This window comes from Rhinopithecus bieti, unplaced genomic scaffold (genome assembly GCF_001698545.2).
Source record: "Rhinopithecus bieti isolate Rb0 unplaced genomic scaffold, ASM169854v2 scaffold_11273, whole genome shotgun sequence".
NCBI classification, from domain to species: Eukaryota; Metazoa; Chordata; class Mammalia; order Primates; family Cercopithecidae; genus Rhinopithecus; species Rhinopithecus bieti.
Genome location: NW_016806694.1, coordinates 564,865 through 585,415, shown reverse-complemented (window position 1 = coordinate 585,415; position 20,551 = coordinate 564,865). Strand labels below are relative to the sequence as shown.

Below are 20,551 nucleotides of genomic sequence, written 5' to 3'. Positions count from 1 at the left end.
TCCATCCATCATCCATCCATCCATCCATCCATCCATGCATCCATCATCCATCCATGCATCCATCCATGCATCCATGCATCCATCATCCATCCATGCATCCATCCATCCATCCATGCATCCATCCATCCATGCATCCATCCATCCATTTGTGCTGCTCACAAACTCAAGGGGCATCACTTACATGGGATCATTTGCCTTTACAGCCACCCACAGCTGCTTTGAGAAAGGAAATGTTCCAATTGCCTGTTTTCCTTTGCTGGCTGTACCTGTAATGACTGAGACCCACTGGGTGCGCAGGGCAAGACCAGCATTCATGTCTCTTGGCCCGATGGCAGCCCTAGGAGGGGAACGCGTGGTTTGGAGAAGCCCCTTCCTGCACCGCTGCTCCTGTAACTAACCTTGGGCTGTGTGGTCTGTCCAGCCTCGGTTCCCTCTCTTTAAGATGGGTGTAACAGGACCTCTCAGATTTCTTGGGAGGCATTGGGTGGAATATGGCAGATAAGTTTTGTAGGATAGTGGGTGCTCAGTACAGGTCAGTTATGTCCCCTGAAATAGAGAAGACTCTAAGTGATTTTTGGATAATCTCCTGAGAGCACACCGTGACTTGTATTGGAGGTCATCGCCTTGACCTCCTTATGCCCAGGGGCAGCTGAGTGCCCACGTGCCAAGGTGTGGGCAATGTGCCCTGTTCCGCTGCCAGACTCCTCGGAACCCTGCATAGAGCCTGTTCCCTTCCACTCACCACTGGCTGGTGTCTGTGAACAGTGCCCTCCCTGGCCTTTTGGCGGCCCTGTCAGGGTCCTGAAGACTTTCTTTGTCTGAGAAATCTGGCTGTGGAAGATTTTCCTTTGTGTACTTTCGTAAATGCCTTAAATGTATTAGGGTGCTTTGCAAATCTTTCTCTAATCCGTTTTGACAAATAGCCGAGTAGTATTGGTTTTATGTGAACTTAGCAAAATTTGCTCCCGTTCAGGGTGACTGGGGCATGTGACAATTAATGGGAGGTGGCAGGATTCTCGAGTGTAGTATTTCTCTGACTCAGCTGACTATTTCCTTTTTCCTGTCACTTTATTATTTTTTGTTGCTATTCTTTCTGCCACCCTCTCCCTCCCTCCTTACAGATGTCTGTCTTTCCAGGACTGTCCTTGTGTTTTTTGATCTTTTCTCACATAGACGTCAGTGGTGGGTCCATCCTTGAATCCCCACTATTCCATCCAGTGACTACCATGGTGTGGCAGCTCTAAGGGCAGGGAGCTCATCTCTGCTGAATGCAGCCCATTTAGGGGACACCGTGGCACCTAGAAACCTTCCCGGGTGCAGCTGAATGTGCCGCCCTGTGGCCTCCCCTGGCTGGGATTCAGAGCAGGGCTCCCTTTTCTTCCCTTTGTTGGGACTAATGTGTCTGAAGACGCTGCCGGTGCCCCACCTGGTTCCCTCTTTTCCAGGTCAGGCAGCCCAGCTTGCTTTCCCCATCCCTCCTCTGGTATGTTGACAGCTCCCTCATTTCTCTCCTAGGTGACAGTGCTGTGGGCTTTCAGAGCTCAGCTGTGATGGACTATGTCTTAGCACAGCAGGCCTGAGGAAGTGCTGAGGGCATTGGCAATGGTGAGGTGCTGGGGCACATTAGTCCTGGCTCCAGGGAATAGCAGAACTCTGCCCCTAACATTGCATTTGCTGGTGGAAAAATAGACCAGTGGATTCTTGCTGTTCTACTTGCTAGATGGTAGATGTTCTTCATCTTGTTTACCAAGAAAGAATGTGGCTTCTTAGCCAAGGACTTGATTTCTGGTTCCTGGTGAACAGTTTTCAGAGTACTCTGAGTCTCTTCATTTGCAGAACGGGAACTTTGAGAAAATGCCCAGCACAGTGCCTGCCTGGGACAGAGTGATTTCAGCAGATGTTTATAGAAATCCCAGTTTAGTTCAAGTTGTGAGCTGAGAATCCTTGCTGCTGGTTTTCGGTTTCCAGCCTCAGACCTTCAGAACCTTTGGGGGTTATATCCCTAAACTCAGCCGTACCCTAGAGGCCAGGTCAGCGGAGTGAGCGAGAAGCCCACTCGTGCCATCAACCTTGTGCTTAGAAATGTAGAGGTTGTCATTAGAAAGCACAGTATTTCTATCCTATGTTTGAATTTCAGGGAAGAGCATCGGGATTTGTAAAGACGTCATCTATATTGGAGACTGCCCAAGAGTTATGGCTTACCCAGCTGCAGGCATAATGCCACCTGTCTGCAGTACCCGTGCTGTGTCTAAGGAGGAGGGACTTGGCGGTGGGGGCGGGGGAGAGGCAGGACTGTAAGTGCCACCGGAGCCTGAGAGCAAAGATGAACAGAGGAGATGGGGGGGGGGGAGCTGTATAGAGCAGGGCCCACGTGCGGCTGTGTGCGTGGAAACTGAGTCCCGTGCGGCTCTGTGTGTGGAAACTGAGTCCTGTGTGGCTCTGTGTGTGTGGGGGCTGAGTCCCGTGCGGCTGTGTGTGGAAACTGAGTCCCGTGCGGCTGTGTGCGTGGAGACTGAGTCCCGTGCGGCTGTGTGCGTGGAGACTGAGTCCCGTGCGGCTGTGTGCGTGGAGACTGAGTCCTGTGTGGCTCTGTGTGTGTGGGGCTGAGTCCCGTGCGGCTGTGTGTGGAAACTGAGTCCCGTGCGGCTGTGTGCGTGGAGACTGAGTCCCGTGCGGCTGTGTGCGTGGAGACTGAGTCCCGTGCGGCTGTGTGCGTGGAGACTGAGTCCCGTGCGGCTGTGTGCGTGGAGACAGTCCCGTGCGGCTGTGTGCGTGGAGACTGAGTCCCGTGCGGCTGTGTTTGTGGCGGCTGAGTCCCATGCGGCCCTGTGTGTGGGTGCTGAGTCCTGTGTGCCAGCCTTCCCGTTGCCATCTCAGGAATCCTCAGGGCAGCCTGGTGAAGACAGTGAGGGCATGGGATTGCAGCTGACACACAGGGCTGTGCAGTGAGGCAGGCAGGAGCTTGCTTGGGAGAGAGGCAGGGGAGTCGAGGGGCACCTGGCACCTTCTCTGGGCCAGCTGACCTGGGTTCGAGTCCCAACTGTGCCCATTGGCAGCCGTGTGACCTTGGATGCTTCACTCAACCCTCCTGTGCCCTGATTTCTCCATCGATAAAAGGAAGACGTTGGTAATCATATTACCCACCTCACGGGTTCTTATAAAGATGGAAAGAATAAGAACCAATCATGTCCCGAGCTTGAGACACAGCTGGCTGGTCCTAAGTGTTTGTTATGGCTGAAGTGAGGGAGTCCGGCTTGGACTGCGGACCGCCTGACTGCATTGCTCTCCCTCTGAAGGTCATTACTGGGTGGTAACCGAACTTCAACTTCTCCTGGGTTCATAATCTTATTTCACTTCATAAAGTACAGTCATACAATCAACACGACTTTAGAGTGTTGGAGGAAACTTTCTGTGTTCCTCAAGTACCATTTAATTAAAAAAAAAAAAAATTTTGGATGAAACTAATATAACCCTGGGGTGGGCAAGTCTGTGGGGGCTTGGGAGGGGCTGTGATGGAGCAGGGCAAGACACAACCCCGCCCTGTCCCCTCTGGCGGATTGGGCCCCACCTGTCCCCTTCCAGGCCCAGGAGTTGCAATTGGTTGAGTGGGTGGGTGGGTGCAGGATGGACGAGGATGCGTCCTTTGAGGAGGTGGCCCTGCCAGGCGGCTGCTGTACGTTAACGGCCAGAGAAGCTGGGGCCACAGACCTGGAGGGCTTCCCAGCCCTGCCCCTCGAGTTATCCTCAGAGTGGGCCTTGCTGCGCTTTCCAAAGGGCGTCTGCAGACTGTTAGACAGTTCCTTGGCCCATGTTCAACAGTGTGCAGGAAAATGCTTAGAAAGCCAGGAACGAATGGTTTCTGAAGTATTTGCCATCATTCAATCCCCCGGTGTCCCTTTATGAGTTTAGCTAATGAGGAGTTGACTTCTCTCTGTAGATACTCTGAGCCCGATAGCTTAGGTGATGCATTCTTGGCAGGGAAGCCGCTAGCCTGTTTTTCAGAGGAGACGTCGTCCTGTGCTTCCTTCCCATGCGGGCTGAAGACGGTTTTGTGCTTTTCTCTGCAAATAGCTGTTCTTTGGACCGTGTGAGGTGATTCTGTGTAGCCTCTCCCTTCTTCCGGGATTCTGAATCTGGATTGATTTTGTTTATGAAGCTTTCTGAGATGCATTTCGCTGAAAAGAGTAGTTGAAGAATGTGTCTGGAGAAAGCACAGGGCTGCATTTCACAACTGTGCTGTTTCACAGAAACATTGCAAGTACAGTCTCCTGAACCTACAGACTCCAGTGTTTCAAGGTTGGGGGAGGCATTGGCAAATCGATCTGTAAAATTATATAAGAGCCCTCTCTTTTACCTGAGTTAAAGCTGAGTTGCCCAAGCCAGAACCTGGTGCCGTTCTGACCCCCTCCTGGCTCCCTGATCCGTCCACTGTGTCACCAAGGCCTGTGATTCTACCTTCGAAGTGTTTTCCACATGGCTCCTTTCCTCCTGCTGTGGTCACTGCCTTCAGTTCTCAACATTTCTTGCTTGGACTTTTGCAAAAGCCTCCGAACAGACTGCCCTGCCTCCAGCCTCCGCCATCTCTTCCCCTCCTCGTATCCTTCCCTGTGCCTTCCAAACTCCTGGTCCAGGACCTCGTTCTGAGAACTGCCTTACCACCTAGCGGCAAGGCTGACCTGTCACTGCGTGACTTTGAAGGTCAACGCCGAACTTACCTGTGTGGCCTGGCTGGGGTCTCTGTCTCCAGCCCCCATTTCACTCAGTTCCTCCAGGGACACTCGAAGCCCTCCGGCTTCCCACTGTGCTGCCTGGAGCATGGCTTCCTCCATTCTGCAGCGCACACGGCAGCTGGCCAGGTGAGCCCTTTTCTTGGCTCATTGCAATTTGTCGAAATGTGTGACAGGGATGAATAGCTCCGTGCACCTAGGAGCAAGGCATGCCACGTCTCTTCATTTTTGTGGAGAAATAAATCTCCTTTGATCACTGACTCACTGAGAAAGATGGGGTGGCTGATATTGGTCATCTGGGGACTGTCCTCCCCGGGCACGTTTCCGAGGACTTGTCACTCAGCCACACCCGGCCCCACTCCCCAGGGCTTTGTTGGCCGTGGGTCCTGCTTGCCTGGTGCTCAGATCTTCTTCAAGGTCTGCTGAAGTCATCTCCCGTGGGGGTGACCCTGGGACCCCGCTCTGCTGCCCACAGCTCAGGCTTCCAGGGGTCCTCCTCAGCCCACTCCCCACTACTCCTGAGGTCCTCGCCCTGCCCCGGGTGGGTCCCTCTTCTCCCACCCCTGAGCACTCAGCCGCCTCCTCACCCCTAAGTGGATCTGCCTGATCTAGGTTTAGAGCTCTGGTTTGGAGCATCGATATGTTTAAGCATTATCTGGGGAGCTTGTTAAAAATATGGATTCCTGGACTCCACCCCAAGAGATTCTGACTCAGACGCTGAGATGGTGCCCAGCACTGAACGTGTGTTTTAGCAAGAATGGCAGGCCCCTTGACACAGTTGTTCTGTAGTTTGGACAATGAGTAGCCCTCGCCCAGACCTTAAAAACAAAGGCTTTTTTGGGGCTTGTTTTTAGGGCTCCCCCAACTTCTTCCTGTGGACCCAGGAACACAGAAGGTCATTTTGCTACAAGAGTCCCCGTGAGCCCTCTGCCCTCCAGCCCTGCATTCACAGCTAGCCCGGGAGCTCCTCGAGGGCAGGGCCTGGCTTCATTCCTCCTGCACAACTCCTGGTGCCTTGCACTGGGTCTGCAGCCAGATGTGGGCAGGAGCAGTCTTGGGGACTACAGACACAGCCCACTGAGGAAGGCACCCAGCCCTGGGCTTGGCGTCCCTTTTCCTTCTGGCACGGGGCTCGGGTGTCCAGAGGTGGGAGGATTCCGAGGGTCTCTGGTGGCTGCCTTCTCCAGATTTGGGCTTGGACTAGACGCAGCTGGGAATGAGTTTTGTTTTGTTTTGTTTTGAATTGGCATAGTGACCGTCTTAGGCGGAAGGCAGGCTGCTGCAGGGCCTCCACACTCAGGCGCTGCCTGGCGATGGCTTCTCCGGGGAGGAGAGGGAGCTGCTCTGAAGTGAGCCCAGCACCGCAGTCCTGGCCAGACTCCTGGGCAGATCCCTGGAGCCCTGTCCCCACATCACCCTTGGAGCTGCCTTCCGAGTGTTAGCTACAGTTTCAGTCACAGCCTCAGAGGTGGCAAGTCACTGACTAGGAAGAGAGTTGAAACGAACAGAATTCTGAGTAAGAGTAACACTAGGAGTTGCAATTTTTATGTTTAGTGAGGCAGAAAATCTTCTACGTCAACTGAAGGCTAGATCTACTTTCATGTGGAATCTCTTTGTGAAAGAACAGCATTTTCTGAGTTCAGGCCTAGGTCTTGGTTAGAATGAACAGGGTAATGGTGGCAAGGGGGAGGTTCGTGAAAATATTCTCAGACTGCAGGTCCGAATTATGAAGGTGACTGCTGACATTGCTTTAGCAGTTCAGTGGTACCTATCTTTGCAAAATGTACTTTCACTTGTAAGGGCCAAATAATTCTAACAGAAACATTTTTTGGTATGTAATTATGTAGATGTAGAGTGATACACTTTTTTTTTTTTTTTTTTTTTTGCTGTGCACTTAAAAATTGTCAAAATAATGTTTGGAACTTCTGGAACTTCTGGAAACTCTGCTACTGATCACTGATCGGTTTCCTGCATGTGTGTGTCTGTGTGTGTGTTGTTTTTAGTGTGTGCACACAGGCCTGCAGCATTAGTAGTTGTTGGAAGAGTGGTCCATTCCCTTCATTTTAAAACCAGCACCACCCGTTCCACCTGTCACATGTGGTGGTGGAATCGGAGAAGAATGGGGGCAGTTTGGTCAGGATGGTGAAGCTGCCGGGGCATAGCCTGCGAATGCTAATTCACTTTCTGTAAACAACCCCTGCGGTGTTTGGTGTTTGCATGTATGAGATCAGCCATCAGTTTTTGCTCAGATCCAGCTCCTGCTGCTGTGTAACTGAGATGAGCCTCGCCTCAGATGTCGCATGTAACTCAGCTACTTCATTTGTTCATTCTCATCTTTTGCTTTTCTGGAAGGTTTAAGCCAGAGGCTGGGGCCCCCCATTCTGGCTGGCTGATTGGAAATCACACACGTGTAAGGATTGTCCAGCAGCTCTCCTGGGGCCCCTGGTGACAGCTTGCATGCCATGAGAACTGGCACAGGCTGTGAGTCACCCACGGTCCTTCCTGAGCGTTGACTTAAGGTAACACAGGCAGACCAATGCATTCTTTCTTTTTCTTTTAAAACAGTTTTTTAGAGATGAGGCCTCACTATGTTGCCCAGGCTAGACCTGAACTCCTCACTTGGAGCCATCCTCCCACCTCGCCTCTGTAGTAGCTGGGACGACAACTACTCCTCCCAGTGCACCTGGCTTGACGCATTCCTTTTTGTCTTTTGAAACTCTTGTACTTTCCAAGATGTACCTGGAGAGATATTTTCTCTTTAGAATAGTTTTCTACTGATTTCCTTTGTTTTCTTGTCCCAGGGCAGAATATTTTGTTCCTGTTGATGGGCTGCAGATGGTGCCACTCTGCCTCCCCGGCCAGTCTGTCCTGGACTCTCTATCCCTTTTCCTTTGTCTCAGTTCCTCCTTCACCCTCCTCCCCGCTCGGCTTGACTCTTCTCCCTGCCTCCCTCCCCTGTTGGGATTCTGGCCTAGTGGAGATGGTTTCATCTGAGCATCTGAAAATAGGGGGCTTCTTGGTCTTTATATGCACATCTGAGCAGACTACTGAAGGCAGAGGAAGGGAGATCTCTTAGGGAGTCAGCAGATGCCAAATGCTGTGCCTTCAGACTGCCTCTGCTGTGTGTTATAAGCAGCCTCACACCGCAGGCTGCCCTTTAGCTGTTCCCTCGGAATGCAGCCTTGTTAAGTCACTGCCAGCATTTCCCCTCTTGGCGTCCCTTTCTCTTACCTACGTCGTTAACTCCAGACTCTGCTGCTTTCTTAAAGGCTAAAGTAACGGGCAGAGTAAAACCCTGAAACGTTTAGAAGCTATGCAGTGTTATATTGTAAACCTGTAAAAATCCTTAACAAAGTTAGTGGCTTGGAAAGATTTTCATGAGAACTTCAGCTAAAAGGCAGTAAAGTAAATGCCTTAAAATAACTAAACTGTGGCTTATAACAAGGCCATTGTTTGGCAGTGTCCACTTTTTAAAGACTTTCCAGATCTCGGAGGAGGAAATGATCCTGAGACAAAGTAGTGATTTAAAAAATGAAGACAGTAAATTAACATTGACATTATTTGCCAACAATCGATTTCTTGTCTCCCAGCTTTTTACCCTGCATTCTGAATAAATTGGACCACGTGAAGAACTAGAAGATTAACTTTAGGGTTTTTGTTTGATTGAAATTGGTTTTGCAGAAGTGGAAATTTGGCAGCATGTATGGAAACCAGCAAATCAGTTTACAGTGTTCTGTGCTTCTTAGTTTATGAAACCCACAAGAATGAGGAAAGGCTGCGTGTCTTTGGATGCGAGAAGGCTGAACTAATGTAGGGTTTGCCTTTTCTGGAAGTTTATTTTTACCCTTATTAATTTAGTAGCTTGTCGAACAGCATGTCCAGACTTGAACTAGTTAATAGTGGCTCCCAAGCTGGGCAGGATTTCAATGCCAGTGGTTATTTTTCAGTGGTCTCACAGAGAAAGTACTGGGAAATACTCTAAGAATGGTGTAAAATGAAGAGGAACTTGGTGATTTTTTTAAAACGCGGGCTCAATGAAATGTAAGCAGCTGGCTTACACACAATGACAGCCTTTACAATCAGATATTATGCTCTGAACTAGTGCTCTGATGAGGTAGTAGAAGCATGTCTCTATTTTCAATTAAAATGAGCCGTTAATGTGGGAATATTTGGAGCATCTGTGTCTTTTCAAATGAACCGGGGTAGATGATTTTTTTCTTTTTTTTTTCCTGAGGGGAAGCCCATTTGCGTGGTGGCTTCTGCTGGTGGCATCGGTGCCTGTTTCCCAGCCTGCTGGGGCCCTAGCGAGCTGTCTGACGTCATGCTCATGCTTGAAGTCAGTGTGAGTCGGCAGTGTGGGAGTTCCTTCCAGAGAGAGGTGCTGTTTTCGTCTTGAACGGTTCATGGGTTTCTGCAGCAGGCTTGATCTCACTCTCAAACTCAGTGTCCTCACGGCCTTCTTCGACCCCTTCCTCCTGGTGTCCCCTTGGATGTTCTGTCCTCCATCCTCCCACATGGCCCTGTCCATCACCTGACGTCCATGTTAACTTGCTTATGGATGTCACTCGAATAGCTGCCTTCTCAGCAGGCTCTCGCTGCTGTGGATTTGAACAAGTATTTGTAGGGGAGTCGAGGCAGGCTACCTTGATCTGCAAACACACCAGGCTGTCTAGAGCCTTGTTACTGGACTGCCGTGCTGGTGTCTCCTGGGAGCTGGTTAGAAGTGTGGAGGCTGGGCATGGTGGCTCACATCTGACGTCTCAGCACTTTGAGAGGCCAAGATGGGATGATCTCTTGATCCCAGGAGTTTGAGACCAGGCTGGGAAACATAGCAAGATCCCAATTCTACAAAAATTTTAAAAAGTAGCTGGGCATGGTGGCATGTCTACCTGTGGTCACAGCTACATGGGAGGCTGAGGTAGGAGGATCACTTGCACCCAGGAAGTGGAGCCAGCTGTGAACTGTGATAGCTCCACTGTAATCTAGCCTGGGTGACTCGGTCTCTTAAAAAAACAAAGAAAAAAGAAAAGGAAATGTTGACCCTCGGGACTTGCTACGGATGTGTAGAGTCTGAATTGGCTGGGTCGAGAGTGCAAACTATGCTAATTCCAAGCCTATTTGCATTACCACGTACAAGTTTATCAAAGCGTTGGAAGGCAAGGCAAAGGTGCGTTAGCAGTAGAATGTGTTTTCATTAAGTTATTTCAGAGTACTGGATCCAGGACTTTATTGGCAAAGTTTATGCACAGATAATACAGATGGGGTGAGTTCTGTTTGGCTTGAGCGGAACACAATTAGCTGCTTTCTGCTTTCTGGACCCTGCACGGTTGTGCTGCGAAGGACCCTTCCTCAGGGCATCGGCAGGCTTCAGTGGGAGGCTGGAACTCTGCAGGAGCAGAGATCACAGCTGGCACTAAAAAAGCGATCTCCAGTAGAAGGGAAGAGCAAATGTATTTCAAGCAATGAGACTAAGTATTGTTTTAGAAACTAAAAGTTATACATGTGATATGTATGTATGTGTATGTATTTAAATACCACAACCAAGAGTGTGTGTGTATATGTGTTTGGACATTATCTGTGTATATATGTGTACGTGTGTATATATTGCATTTGAAATATATGAAAGTATACAATGACTACTACTATGGGGGAATTTTTTTTCTTTTTTCTTTTTTTTTTTTTTTTTGTGAGACGGAGTCTGGCTCTGTCGCCCAGGCTGGAGTGCAGTGGCCGGATCTCAGCTCACTGCAAGCTCCGCCTCCCGGGTTTACGCCATTTTCCTGTCTCAGCCTCCCGAGTAGCTGGGACTACAGGCGCCGCCACCTCGCCCGGCTAGTTTTTTGTATTTTTTTTTTTTTTTTTTTGTAGTAGAGACGGGGTTTCACCGTGTTAGCCAGGATGGTCTCAATCTCCTGACCTCGTGATCCACCCGTCTCGGCCTCCTAAAGTGCTGGGATTACAGGCTTGAGCCACTGCGCCCGGCCTACTATGGGGGATTTACAGAGGAAAGATCAAACATAGTTTAATGGAGGAGAATGATCAATAATAAATGTTTATTATTGGCTCAGTTTACCTAAACAACAACTAAACACATACACCAATGAGCAGTGAACATTTTGCCATCCAGAAATGCTGGGAAATAGGGTGTCATGATTTTTAAACCATTCTAGTTAATATAGAACTGTCCTATGATACCATTGACAGACTTAAATAATGAGAATCTAATGAGGCTTAGCTAAGACTCAAGTGACTGTAACCGAAGTTATTTCTTGCTGCGGATGTAGATGACTGTAGAGTTCTCCGTTTCTTCGGCGTCATGACGGTAGGCGTTCAGTGCCTGCGTGAAAGCAGCGGGTGGAGAGGGACCCTCTGAGCCTGTAGAAGGCCCATTTCCTAATTCCCACTGGGGGCTTCCAGTGCACTTTCTGGGTACTTAGTTCACGAGGTCTTTCTGAGTCCGCCAAAGGAGACCTTAGCTACCCCTGAAGACCGAAGAGTCCGGGTCGAAGGCCTCTTCCCCTTGTGCTGTCCTCAGCGTCTGACACAGGGCCTGGCACGTTCAGCATCTGATAAGACCCTGTTGCGTGAAGGCCTTGGATGCCGGTAGCATTCCCCGAGGTTGTCCTCGTCCTGTCTTCCTGTAGGTAGCTCTGGAATTTTTGACGCTCAGGAGGTGGGGCCTCTGAACTTTGCTGCCTGAGCACTGGAGCCAAGAGTGTTAGTTGACGTTAGGCACGTGGACTTCTTTTGCTCTGACTGACAGATGTTGGTTGAAGGGAGAGGGTGGGAAAAGCTGAATCAGCCCTGGTACAGGGACTGCTCCCAGCAAGTCAGTTTCCACCCCACCCACCGTGCAGTGCTGTTTTTTTTTTTTTTTTTGAGACGGAGTCTTGCTCTGTTGCCAGGCTGGAGTGCAGTGGCGCAATCTCGGCTTACTGCAACCTCCGCCTCCCGGGTTCAAGTGATTCTCCTGCCTCAGTCTCCTGAGGAACTGGGACTACAGGCGCCGCCACCACACCTGGCTAATTTTTGTAGTTTTAGTATAGACGAGGTTTCACCGCGTTGGCCAGGATGGTCTTGATCTCTCGACCTTGTGATCCACCTGCCTCAGCCTCCCAAAGTGCTGGGATTACAGGCGTGAGCCACTGCACCTGGCCCTCAATGCTTACTCTGAGGGATGCTCCTGACCTGTGCGTGGCAGCTGTGCGGGGCCCGGGTTGCCTTGGTCCAGGTAGAAATCCCCTAGAGGGTGTCCTGGGGCTCAGGTCTTTGAAGACACTGGGCACTTGAACTGTGCCCTGGCCACGGCCGGAGGTGGTGCTCTGTGCTCCAGAAGAGGGGACTTGCCAGGGGGCCGTCACCATTCCTCGTTTGTTCCCGGCAAGCAAAATCGGACCACTTTATTGTTGCATCTGGTTTGAAGAGACCTTCACTTCTGTTTGGGGAGAAGAAAACCCAGACGCAGCGCGACAGCTGCCAGACGGTGCCCGGCTTTCGCCTCTGTCTCGCTCCTCCTGGCCGAGTGAGTGTCCCTTGGTGTCGCCCCATGCTGCGTGCTGCATGCGTATCCCTCGGGTCTGAAAGGCGCTGATGAAATGCTTGCTTCAGCTTTGTTAGGACGCAGGCGGTCACGCTGTAGGCTGCTGCAGGGACAGCGGCATTATGCAGCCTGCAGGAGCCATGGCCAGTGCGTGGTCACTCTGCGTGGCAGCCTTGTAGACCCGGCCGGGACTCTTCAGGGACAGCTGGAGACCTCCTGCTGCTCTGTGACTGGGGTTACCGTGACCACTGTCTCTTCACTGAGGCCAGACTCAGTGAGTGCAGGTTCCTGGTGCTGGCCAGTGAGGCCCCGGGAAAGACACACGTGTGGTCGGTATAACTCGGCTTCAGTTTGCTCAGAATAATGCAGCCCTGTGAGAGAGAGGAGCTAGGGAGCTGTGGTGCATCAGCTTGTAAAGAGGTTAGAAAATTATCAAAACGAAAACGATGTGGCGTTTACAGGTCGAATGCAGGAGTGAATGCACACGTGCATTTTATGGTGTGAAACTGTCCCTGATGAGATAATCGGGTGTGTTACTGCATCTGTGGTGACGGGGTGGGTCCATCTGCAACGTTTCTGAAAAAAGCATCGTAAAGAAGGTTGGTTTGGGGAAGGGTGCCTCTCTTTTCTATTTCATATGTCACCGGCTGCTCTGTGTGTTTTCTGTCCCATTACGATTTCCCTGAGATGGCTCTTCACTCTCTCTCTGGGCCTCCTTGTATTTGTTTGTTTTTGAGACAGGGTCTCACTCTGTTGCCCAGGCTGGAGTGCAGTGGTGTGATCATAGCTCACTGCAGCCTCAAACTCCCGGGCACAAGAGATCCTCCCGCCTCAGCTTCCTGAGCAGATAGGACTGCAGGCGTGCACCACCACATCCGGCTAATATTTTCTTTCTTATAGAGATGGGATCTTGCTAAATTGCTGAGGCTTCTCTTGAACTTGAGTGATCCTCCCACCTCGGCCTCTCAAAGTGCTGGAATTCCAGGCGTGAGCCGCTGTGCCCAGCCCCTTGTGTTTTAAATGGCTCTGCTTCCCAGGACCCAGCCACCAGCTGGAGTGAGTCCTGCTCCGGAGAAAGGCCGGAAGCCTGTGGCCAGGCTTCTCTTCAACATTTGCCCAAACAAATTTCCCATCTTCCTTTACCTTAGCGAGAGAGTGAGAACACTGGAAAGATGAAGAATAAGTGCACCTGCTTCCCTTCGGGGTTTTCCATCCTCCAGTCCCTCATGCAGTCCTGTCCTGGTGCAAGAGCGGTACTGCCTGTCACTTTTCGGGGGTGGATACTTTTCACCCGAGGATACCCACCCACTCTGCCTCTTCTCGCTCTGCTTCTCGGGGGCCCATGGCTCACAGCCGTGTCTGCGACGTGTCATTCAGGAGGTGGTTTGGGGTTAGTGAGATCGGCAGCCCCTCAGGACCATGCTGTTGGAAAGCCACGTGTGGATGCCCCGATCGGTGCCTGGTGCCGCAGGGTGTGGCGTGCGAAGAGCTCAGCCAGCGCCTTCTCTTCTCTCCTCAGTGAGCGGCAGTGCTCGCTGGCTCTCCTCAGTGGCTTCCTCTTGAATGAACCTTTCTTCTGAAGGCTTGATTTCCTTGGGGGGGAGGCTTAGTGTTTCTGCTCAGCCTTCTTTCTTGGAGGCCTGGGCTTGATGTTGAGTTGTGTTTGGTGAGGTTATGGAAAAAGCCTGTGTTTACGAGAACAGAGGGAGGAGGCCCGGGTGGGGCATCAGGTCTGCCTTTGTGCTGTGACCTGGAGCCGTTGATCCCTTGGCTGGGCCTGGGGAGGGGTCTGTCAGTGACCCCCCCGGTTCCTTGCTGGTCCCTACACAGGGCATGCTAAGCAGCAGGTCAGTGGCTGTTTTCACAGCTAGAGAGTTAAAGTTATGCTGAAAGGAAGAGGTGAGTTTGTTGCAGTTCGCTGCCTCGTGTCATGGAACTGCTGTTTTTAGTTTTTCTTGGCTTGGGTGTGAGAATCCTGCTGCCTGCGAGGCTGAGCATGAGGGAGAAAGCGTGGAGATGACGATCGCATTTGCTGAGTGATTGATGAAGAAGTGGGAATGTATTATACAGTCCTGAATATAGATTTCAGGGGAGTATGACAGGTTTCTGTAATGAATAAAGTTTTTTTTTGTACTCTTTTAAGTAATTTTATTGATTTAAGTATTTTAAAATATCACTGTCATTAAAACTATTCCTTTTGGAATGTAAAATAGACACAATGTTGGGTGGCAGGAACTGTATGTGTTGAATTATTTTCAACAGAGCTTAAAGTCTTGCTTGGAATAGTTAAAAATTATCAGTGTGAAAACAGAATATCTTAAAGAGCTGGGCATGGTGCTGTGCACCTGTAGTCCCAGCTACTGGGGAGGCTGAGGCAGGAGGATCCTTTGAGTCCAGGAGTTTGAGGCTGCAGTGAGCTGTGCTTGTGCCTGTGAGCTGCCACTGCACTGTAGTGTGGACACCAAGCAAGACCCTGTTTCAAAAAAAATCTAAAAGAAATTTTGAAACAGGTTGCCAGGAAATTGGATTGGTATTTTGTTTCAGAATTAGAGCCTGGTCATGTGACGCATACAGGTTTTGTCACTTTAGTTGGGAAGGAAAGATTTATTGATACTAATGGAAAATTAAAAATGAGTCACAAATTCTTACTTTGGAAATTCTCTTAGGGAACTTTTTGTTTTTAACCTTGAACTGCAGATAGCTAGATGCCAGAGAAGTGGCAAGGATATTTGACAAAAGTAAGAACTACTGAGTGACATTTTAAGCACTGACTCAGGTTCACCGGCAAAATGAAATCAGTGCTGGAGAAGTTGTGCGTTCATTCTTTGGGGGTAGAACATGAAGCCAAATATCTTCAACCTATTTTGAAATTCAAAGCTATGGGCTCTACTTTGAAGACTTGAATAAGTTTGGTTGCTATGGCCTTTTTGTGACTAGACATTGACAAATCATAATTATTTTACTGTGGCTCATTTAAAAAATTTTAGTAGCACAACAAGGAAATTATAGTCAGTGATAACTTAATTGTATATTTTAAAATTAAAGAGTGTAATTGGATTGCTTGTAACTCAAAGGATAAATGCTTGATGGGATGGACAACCCATTCTGCGTGATTTGCTTATTTCATATTATATGCTTGTATCCAAACCTCTGATGTACCCTGTAAATAATACATATACTTACTATGTGCACACAAAAAATAAGAATAAAAGAAAACAAATGTTAAAGGCCTCCCATGTGCCACATACTCTGCACAGTCTTGGGGATGCCAGGATGACAGGGATGTGGTTTCTGCCCACGAGGAGCTAAAAGTTGAGTAGGGGAATGAATTTCCACTTTTGGTCGATGAGGCAGGGCAGAGGCCTGCTCTAATGGACAGTTGCATATGCATTTAGTGTATGCATATACACTTTATATTATGTCCTCCATATTTAATTACTAAGTTTGTTTATTTATTTATTTATTTTGAGGTAGGGTCTCACTCTGTCGCCCATGCTGGAGCGCAGTGGGTGGATCTTGGCTCACGGCAACCTCAGCCTCCTGGGTTCAAGTGATTCTCATGCCTCAGCCTCCCGAGTAGCTGGAACTATAGGTGTGCACCACCACGCTCAGCTAATTTTTGTATTTTTTGGTAAAGACGGGGTTTCACTGTGTTGGCCAGGCTGGTCTTGAATTCATGGCATCCTGATGCACCCGCCTCAGCCTCCCAAAGTACGAGCATTATAGGCATGAGCCACCATACCCGGCTTAATTACTACGTTATATTTACAGTTTTCTGTTGCTGTGTAACAAATTATTATAAACATGGGAGCTGAAAACAGTACTCATTTGTTATCTTACAGTCTGCATGGCTCCAAAGTCAGGCATGGCTTAGCTGGTTCTCTGATCAGGCTGTAGTCAAGGTGTTAGGCAGGCTGTGTTCCCATCTGCAGGTTTGAGTGGGGAAGAATCCACCTCCAGACTCACTCAGGTTGCTGGCAGAATTCATTGACTTGTAACCGCAGGACTGATGTCTCTGTTCCCTTGCTGCTTGGCAGCTGGGGGCTGCTCTCAGGTCCTGGGGAGCCCCTGTAGTGCTTTGCCAAGTGGCCCCTCCCAGGTCCCATCACGAGGTGGCAGCTCACTTCTCCCAGCCAGCAAGGGAGTCTGTCACTCCCTCATCGCTAAGACGGGATCCTATGTAGGTCACCTGGTGTGGGGAGAAGCGTTCTTGGCGGTATTCGGTTGGGTAGAAGCCAGTCACAGCTTCCGCCTACACTCAAAAGGGAGGGAGTTGTACAGAGTGGGAGCAATTTGGGGGGTCACCTTGGAATTCTGCCCACCACAGTACCTTTCTGGTTATTTCACGGACTTCTGTCCCCAAGAAATCTGAGCGTTTGTGTCCTAGGAGGACTGGCGAGAACAGCCCCAGTGGAGGAATACAAACTAAGATCTGGAAAATCAGCAGTGGGTTGTTTTCATCTCTCAGCAGGCAGGAAACAGGAGGAGAAGGGAATGCCTGTAGGCCCCCAGCACGGATGGGAAGGAGGTGTTTGGCCAGGGTAGAGCTCTGCAGGGATCTCCAGGCTCCTCTAGCTAGGTGCAGCCGTGTTTTATCCGGCTGTCTTTACATGGGCTGATCACTCAGGAGTGGCATATGGCAGGAACACGCTTTGGGGTACGAGCCTCCTGGAGAATGAACTGCAGCACACAAGCTAGACAGATGGTGGCTTAGTCCCCCTTGGACAAGCGTGTGTCCTGCACACTGGCGGGCAGGGTGCTGAGAGGCGCTTGTGGTGTCTGAGGCGGAGCTTTGCTGAGTTCCCCTGAAACTGCTTTGTGAGCTCGAGGCGGTCACCCGAGGATATGCGGCGCTCCACCTGGGATGGTGCAGTGCCCACAGAGCATCCTCGCTCAGTTGGGATGGGGACGCCAGTGACAGGTTGTATGGACTGGACAAAATCTGGAGCACCAGCTGGGAGGACACTCTCCTAACAGGATGGAGGGCAGGTCAAGGCAGCCTTGCAGGCAGAGTCATGAACGTCACCATCCCAGCAGTGTCACTGCTAGAGGGCCTGCTTCTTCCATGAAATCAGACATGTATTTCAGCAGAGGAATCACCGGGGCCCGCCCGCTTTTAGGTGGACCCATGTTGTCTTGAGACAGTTTGGATTGCTGTGAATGAAGAAGGTCTTTTCACAGCCTTTAGGGTGTGTATGAATTTTAAGAAGGCCAGTCCAACAGGGATACTATCTGTTATGTGGCCTCTCATCAGAGGAGGCCCGTGCCTCTGCAGGAACAAGCGTGTGTCCTTTGACAGATGAGGACTTGGTGCCCTGTGGCTGAGTGGAGGCAGAGGGGGATTTTGCCCCAGTTTAGTAATTCTGTGCTGTAATTCTTCTCTCTTCCTTCCCTTTATTACTGGATGCTTATTGTTGCATTTTTATTGTGTTCGTTTTGATATTTATGCCTCTTCTCATGACAGCCCTCAAATGTTTAACCAGTTTTGGAACTTGGGAGGGGGACACACAAAAAGAAACCAACGGCTCACAGAAGCTCTTCATCTTTCTTTCTAGTGGTTCAAGCTCGACGTTCGTGACATCAAACCTCCTGTTGGGCCATTTCCAAGAACTCCCATCAGCTTCTGTACAGTTTAAAAGGTAAATGGAGCTACTTGTGGCTGTTCTTTGTGGTGATGTCTGGGAAGTCGAGCTTGTCGTGGCAGGAGCTGCTCTGCGATGGTGGACCTGTCTGGCTGCGTTGGTTTTTACAAGGGTGCGCCTCATTGGTGTGTTTCTTCTTCGGGGCTGGATGTCCATTGCTGGGGCTTGGGTGTCTATTCACAGTAGAAGCTTGGGTGACACCTGTGTGTTTTCAGAGCTAGCCCTGGTGGGGGACAGTCAGTGGCAGAGCTGGGAGGTGCCGGGAGCCCCCCTCTGGCATGCCAGCGTCAGCCTCTGGCCTCAGGCTGCCCTGCCTCTCAACGCCATGTTTCCTCAGTTCCTCTGGAATTCTAGTGATGCTCAGTTTGTCTCATTATCAGTCTTCATTTGATGTCAAAGAACATCAAGTGAAGAAATACATGAGAATTTTCAGGAAGGTAAGACATTCTATAAAATATAAGATCCAATTTTTTTCTAAATTTTTAATGTGCCTGGTGGTGGGACTCATCGCTTATGGGAAATCCCTTTCTAGAATGTAAGACTTTTGAGGGCAAGCACCTTCCTCTCTCCCGCTTGTCTTCCTTCCTTCCATTTATTTTTTCTTCATGGCCTAGAACAGTGCCAGCAGTGTCAGGAGCGTGATAAAACTTTTGGCAAATGAAACAACTTGATGAGGAATCCACCCCGAAGCTCTTAGAGCATATCCCAGCCTTTTCCTTTCTGGTTGCTGTTGGCAGCTGAGGAGGCACCTGGAGAATCCAGGAGGATTTGTGGTGCTTCCTTGCTGAGGCACACAGACCCTGGAATGTAAATGGACTTTTTACAGTTTGGCACCTTCCCGAATTGCGGGTGCAAAGCAGTATGCATGGCAGAGCAAACCACGCTTGGGTTCAGTGTGGGGGCAGCTCCTCCACTGCTGAGCTCGAGTGTCTCTCTCCTCTCTCCTGAGTGGATTTCACGCCCATTCGATTGGCGCTCGGGAAGCCGGGGTGGAAAGAGCTCATGGGGAACACCCAGACCGCACGCCTCGTGGATGTTCAGTGACTGACGAAATGCTTGTTATTCACACGATGCCTTTATTAACCTGACAGAACAGCACGGTGTTTGAAAATCCCAGCTCTTCGCTGGCTTGGTGGGTGTGGAGGAGCCGTTTTTCTTCCATCGTTTGGCACATTCACCGCCAGCTTGAAGTGGGCGGTGGCAGCACCTCTCTGCCAGGGCTGACAAAGGCGTGGGCGCAGTTTCATTTCTCTTTTATTGTCTCAAATACAGTTCCCATTGAATTGACCCACCAAAAACTAGCACTGTCTTCAAGTAGAATTTTACCAGGTAGCGGAACACACACACCGCTGGACTATGCCCCCGCAGACTGAAACTTGAGTTACAACATTTCAGCAAAAGTAGAAAGAATCCTTGCAAATGACATAAGTATCCGATTTCCCCCCCTTATGTAGGGTTACCTCACTCATCAATTATTTTAAGCAGCTTTCAAAATTGGTAATGGAAAACTTTGTCTTGACTGTACTGGTATGTGTGGATTTTAAATTAAATACAAAACTGCGTCGCTTCTCCTGAAAATCAGAGCAGCTAAAGAAGGAATCACTGTTTCTGCAGAACTGCATGGCGCTTCATCATCATGGGTGATTTTCAAGCACAGACTTAGATTGCGAGATGTCGTAAGAACTTTCACACCTCTCAACTAGGTTCTTACAGCTGACTGTCCTGGAATTTATATTTGCTCTGTTACTTGGAAAATTTTGTCCCTTAAGCAGCTCACAGGTGGGCTGTGAGACATTCCTATGAGCTGATAAAATGGACAGGTGGTCTTGCCTTCTTCTGCTCTGTCTGCTTGCCTGGGAGGGCCCAGGGAGGCCTAGAGCTTTGCATAACTGCAGGATGTGCCTGTCTCCTTGTCCAGTGGATTTATTTGGACTTGGTTTTAAAATGCAGCCGGGTCCACATGTTTGGGTTGTTATTAAATGCACTTTTGAGTTTTTTCCTCCTCGATGAATCTGAAAACATTTGCCCTTACCATATTGCGTTTGTGTGGGGAACTCAGAAGCCACAGACCTTGGGTTGAGTTCTGGCCTGGTGACTTTCATTCACTTTGTTACCCTGGTGAGTCCTAACCCTGTGAGTCTCAGCTTTCCTCATCTTTAAATGGGGTAATATTTATCTCATGGAATTACTTTGACGATGCCTAATTCAGCATTCCATGCACGGTCGTCACTCAACAACATGATGGCTATTATTTTCCACCCTAATGCTGGCTTTCTGCTGTGATCTGTGTGCTGGGGGGATTGGAGGAAAATAGCAGAGGTCCTGCTCTCTCTGTCCTCTTTCAGGACTGTGGAAGTTTACTAAGGAATTTCACGCAGCATCCTGCTGGAGCGCACGGGGGAGTGCTGCTGACGTGATTAAGCACAAAGCCACGCGGGTGCAGGCAAAGAAATGATTAATTCAGGCTCCCTGCACTGTTCCCTGACCTCCGCATAAGACAGTGCAGCCTCAGACTGAGATCTGGCTGGCTGTCAGCACAGACTGGAAAGGTGCAGCTGGAGAAAACTCCACCTGTCTTCTGCTTTCCTTCTTGGTCCTTAAGGGATCTAAAGGCACCAGTGCAAACCAGGGGCCATGTGGAT

The 20,551-nt window shown here is 49.8% G+C and overlaps 1 protein-coding gene across 6 annotated transcripts in view; it reads left to right on the top strand.

Annotated features, from left to right (window-relative positions):
- Positions 1 to 20,551, top strand: part of LDLRAD4 (low density lipoprotein receptor class A domain containing 4) — a 448,790-nt gene that overhangs the window by 43,902 nt on the left and 384,337 nt on the right. For 4 of the 6 annotated variants that reach the window (XM_017877471.1, XM_017877476.1, XM_017877474.1 and 1 more), the window contains exon 2: positions 17,823 to 17,906. The exons of 1 other annotated variant lie outside the window; for it this stretch is intronic. The gene's annotated coding sequence lies outside the window, so the exon portion shown is untranslated. Of the gene's footprint in view, positions 1 to 17,352; positions 17,457 to 17,822; positions 17,907 to 20,551 lie in introns of those variants that run through there. One more of the 6 variants, XM_017877472.1, reaches the window with a different exon arrangement.